The sequence below is a fragment of the Nerophis ophidion genome, linkage group LG20, assembly GCF_033978795.1.
Source record: "Nerophis ophidion isolate RoL-2023_Sa linkage group LG20, RoL_Noph_v1.0, whole genome shotgun sequence".
In the NCBI taxonomy this organism is placed as follows: Eukaryota; Metazoa; Chordata; class Actinopteri; order Syngnathiformes; family Syngnathidae; genus Nerophis; species Nerophis ophidion.
Window position 1 is genome coordinate 11,271,812 of NC_084630.1, and position 4,960 is coordinate 11,276,771.

Below are 4,960 nucleotides of genomic sequence, written 5' to 3' on the forward strand. Positions count from 1 at the left end.
TCCTGGGTTCAATCCCTGGCCCGGGATCTATCTGTGTTGGCCCTGCGATGAGGTGGCGACTTGTCCAGGGTGTAACCCGCCTTCCGCCCGAATGCAAAGGAGATAGGCTCCAGCACCCCCGCGACCCCAAAAGGGACAAGCGGTTGAGAATAGATGCATGGATGGATGGAAATTGGCCCTACTGTGTGAATGTTATCTGTCTTATCTGTGTTGGCCCTGCGATAAGGTGGCGACTTGTCCGGGGTGTAACCCGCCTTCCGCCCGAATGCAAAGGAGATAGGCTCCAGCACCCCCGCGACCCCAAAAGGGACAAGCGGTTGAGAATAGATGGATGGATGGATGGAAATTGGCCCTACTGTGTGAATGTTATCTGTCTTATCTGTGTTGGCCCTGCGATGAGGTGGCGACTTGTCCAGGGTGTACACCGCAGTCCGCCCGAATGCAGCTGAGATAGGCTCCAGCATCCCCCCCCTCCCCCCGCGACCCCAAAAGGGACAAGTGGTAGAAAATGGATGGATGGATGGAAATTGGCTCTAGTGTGTGAATGTGAATGTGAATGTTATCTGTCTATCTGTGTTGGCCCTGCGATGAGGTGGCGACTTGTCCAGGGTGTACACCGCAGTCTGCCCGAATGCAGCTGAGATAGGCTCCAGCATCCCCCCCCTCCCCCCGCGACCCCAAAAGGGACAAGTGGTAGAAAATGGATGGATGGATGGAAATTGGCCCTAGTGTGTGAATGTTATCTGTCTATCTGTGTTGGCCCTGCGATGAGGTGGCGACTTGTCCAGGGTGTACTCCGCCTTCTGCCCAAATGCAGCTGAGATAGGCTCCAGCATCCCCCTCCCTCCCCCCGCGACCCCAAAAGGGACAAGTGGTAGGAAATGGATGGATGGATGGATGGAAATTGGCCCTAGTGTGTGAATGTGTATGTTATCTGTCTATCTGTGTTGGCCCTGCGATGAGGTGGCGACTTGTCCAGGGTGTATTCCGCCTTCCGCCCGAATGCAGCTGAGATAGGCTCCAGCCCCAGCCCCAGCCCCCGCGACCCCAAAAGGGACAAGCGGTAGTAAAATGGATGTATGGACGGATGGATGTTGATCTACGTGGGGTTTTAGCGCCCCCCTGTGTTGTGTGGACACTCCTACGACAGTCCATGTTGAGTTCAGAAAATAAGTGTCTCGGTAAATAGTATTGTTTATTTTTGTGTTTTAAAATTATAATTTTTTGTTGCTATCTATTCAAGGTTAAATAATGCAATTGTAACACATGCATTTGATAATAATTGTGTATTAACGTTAGAAACTAATTTCAAACTTAATTAGATAAGAAATGATTTTAACTATTTAATTTGAGGAGTGGATTGAGAGCTGTATGAGCAGACTCTTTTCGGATGGTGAAGCTCCAGTGACATCTTGTTGTTCCTGTCATTACTGATGGACGCCAGGCAACCCAGCTGTCAGATGTTTATTATGTCTGCTTAAATACTACGACTATTTAAGTATGTCAACACATACAAACGATTATACGTGGCACTAAAACATCCATACATGCGTCTATTTAGATGTTTTTTAAAGCACATTTAAGCGATGCCTATTGGGTGTTGGCGAATTCCCGGAATCCTTTGCGTCCAAGCCACCAAATAGTAAAACAGAGTTTAAAGGTAAGCGGCTAAAATGTGGCGATTTAAGGTGACACGGCGTTGACTGTGAATGTGAAAGGATCACATCAGTGTTTGTTAGGTAAGTAAAGTGTGACACCTCAAGACCGTCTGTTAACTTGGTGTGGCCGGGAATGGCACCATGCAAAGTACTGTATGACGCTAGATCACTCTTGTTTCTCTTCAGATCGCATAAATCTTTCGCCTTTTACTAAAGATTTCCGTGGGGAGGAACAACAAGAGTATAACTAAATTTTTTGATGCTCTGCGAAAGCGGGGCTTTCTATGCATGTCGAAAACAAACAGGAAAGTTAATATCTAAACTCGGATGTAGTTTACTTGTCGAATCAAACTGCCATGCCGTAATGTCAGGCTGTGATCATATCAATATTCGTGTGCTGATGGGCACGGCGGTTCTTTTGACTGAACTGAAATATTAGAATTGATTTGTTCAACAAATACGTAGACCGAATCACTTCTGCAGCAGCAGTTTTGTGTGCAGGTTGGCGAAGAATGAGTCAGTCAGTAACAGCTTCCCCAGCGGCAGATCTCGGTGTGTGTGAATCTGACAAGAAAATGACAATTTATTTTAAAATATGCTACCAATATTATTTTCTTTTTTTTCCCTTCTTCTTTTTTGTGTGTCCTCTCCATGAGGTGTCCATGACATTTTAAAATGGATCTGAAAACAAAATTAAAAAAAAATTTTTTTTTTTGAAGTGGTAAAAATTATATACAAATTGTATTATTATTTCTACATTTTAACATTTGACTCGACGACAAAATTGAAATGTATTCTTAAACGTGTTTGAAATGCAATTATTTTCTACATTATTACATTACATTTATTTTAACAGGGCTTCACGGTGGAACAGGGGTTAGTGCATCTGCCTCACAATACGAAGTTCCTGCAGTCCTGGGTTCAAATCCAGGCTCGGGATCTTTCTGTGTGGAGTTTGCATGTTCTCCCCGTGAATGCGTGGGTTCCCTCTGGGTACTCCGGCTTCCTCCCACCTCCAAAGACATGCACCTGGGGATAGGTTGATTGGCAACACTAAAATTGGCCCTAGTGTGTGAATGTGAGTGTGAATGTTGTCTGTCTATCTGTGTTGGCCTTGCGATGAGGTGGCGACTTGTCCAGGGTGTACCCCGCCTTCCGCCCGATTGTAGCTGAGATAGGCGCCAGCGACCCCTAAAAAGGGAATAAGCGGTAGAAAATGGATGGATGGATGGATTTATTTTAACAATTCATAGTGGAGCTGACAAGAGAGAAAAAACAATTCCAAAATGTGTTACAACTTTTTATTTTCACATTGCATTTTATTATTTTACATGTAATGTTTCGAACAAAACATACATGTATTAAAAATGTAATAAAAATCACTCTTCCTTTTACATCACATCCAATGTGGGTTTTATATATTTTTTTAAACAATTATGATCACTCTAAAAGCGGTATATAATAAACACGATATGAAAAATAGAATAAAAAAATGTGTGCAGGTCGGCGAATCATGAGTCAGTCAGTAACAGCTTCCCCAGCGGCAGATCTCGGTGTGTGTCAGTTGGCGAACGACACAAGCCCTCAGCACCCAATGAACGACGCGCGCAGTGATTGAACGAGATCCTCAATGTGACGTTATCCTCCGCGACTCAGTCAGTTCTGTGCGTCAGTACGTTCGGGAACGTGAATCACGTGATCCACGCCGCGACACAGTCAGTTCTCTGCGTCAGTACGTTCACGAACGTGATTCACGTGATCCACGTCGCGACACAGTCAGTTCTCTGCGTCAGTTCTCTGCGTCAGTACGTTCACGAACGTGATTCACGTGATCCACGTCGCGACACAGTCAGTTCTCGGCGTCAGGACTGAGTACGTTCGCGAACGTGAATCACGTGATTCAGCTCGCGACAGTCAGTTCTCTACGTCAGTACGTTCGTGAACGTGAATCACGTGATCCACGTCGCGACACAGTCAGTTCTCTGCGTCAGTACGTTCACGAACGTGAATCACGTGATCCACGTCGCGACACAGTCAGTTCTCTGCGTCAGTACGTTCACGAACGTGATTCACGTGATCCACGTCGCGACACAGTCAGTTCTCTGCGTCAGTACGTTCACGAACGTGATTCACGTGATCCACGTCGCGACACAGTCAGTTCTCGGCGTCAGGACTGAGTACGTTCGCGAACGTGAATCACGTGATTCAGCTCGCGACAGTCAGTTCTCTACGTCAGTACGTTCGTGAACGTGAATCACGTGATCCACGTCGCGACACAGTCAGTTCTCTGCGTCAGTACGTTCACGAACGTGATTCACGTGATCCACGTCGCGACACAGTCAGTTCTCTGCGTCAGTACGTTCACGAACGTGATTCACGTGATCCACGTCGCGACACAGTCAGTTCTCGGCGTCAGGACTGAGTACGTTCGCGAACGTGAATCACGTGATTCAGCTCGCGACAGTCAGTTCTCTACGTCAGTACGTTCGTGAACGTGAATCACGTGATCCACGTCGCGACACAGTCAGTTCTCTGCGTCAGTACGTTCGCGAACGTGAATCACGCGATCCACGTCGCGACACAGTCAGTTCTCTGCGTCAGTACGTTCGTGAACGTGAATTACATGATCCACGTCGCGACACAGTCAGTTCTCTGCGTCAGGACTGAGTACGTTTGCGAACGTGAATCACGTGATTCAGGTGGCGACACAGTCAGTTCTCTGCGTCAGTACGTTCACGAACGTGATTCACGTGATCCACGTTGCGACACAGTCAGTTCTCTGTGTCAGGACAGTACGTTTGCGAACGTGAATCACGTGAATCAGGTCGCGACACAGTCAGTTCTCTGCGTCAGTACGTTCGTGAACGTGAATTACGTGATCCACGTCGCGACACAGTCAGTTCTCTGCTTCAGGGCTGAGTACGTTAGCAACGTGAATCATGTGATTCAGGTCGCGACACAGTCAGTTCTCTGCGTCAGCACGTTCACGAACGTGATTCACGTGATCCACGTCGCGACACAGTCAGTTCCCTGCGTCAGGACTGAGTACCTTTGCGAACGTGAATCACGTGATTCAGGTCGCGACACAGTCAGTTCTCTGCGTCAGTACGTTCGCGAACGTGAATCACGTGATCCACGTCGCGACACAGTCAGTTCTCTGCGTCAGGACTGAGTACCTTCGCGAACGTGAATCACGTGATTCAGGTCGCGACACAGTCAGTTCTCTGCGTCAGTACGTTCGCGAACGTGGATCACGTGTTTCACGTCACGACACAGTCAGTTCTCTGCGTCAGTACGTTCAC

General features: G+C 47.5%; 1 non-coding gene across 1 annotated transcript; it reads left to right on the plus strand.

The window, feature by feature from the left end:
• Window positions 1–1,824: 1,824 nt before the first annotated feature.
• LOC133539318 (U5 spliceosomal RNA) lies at window positions 1,825–1,938 on the plus strand. The gene has a single exon (XR_009803277.1). It is a non-coding gene; the product is annotated as a U5 spliceosomal RNA (small nuclear RNA).
• The last annotated feature ends 3,022 nt before the right edge of the window (window positions 1,939–4,960 follow it).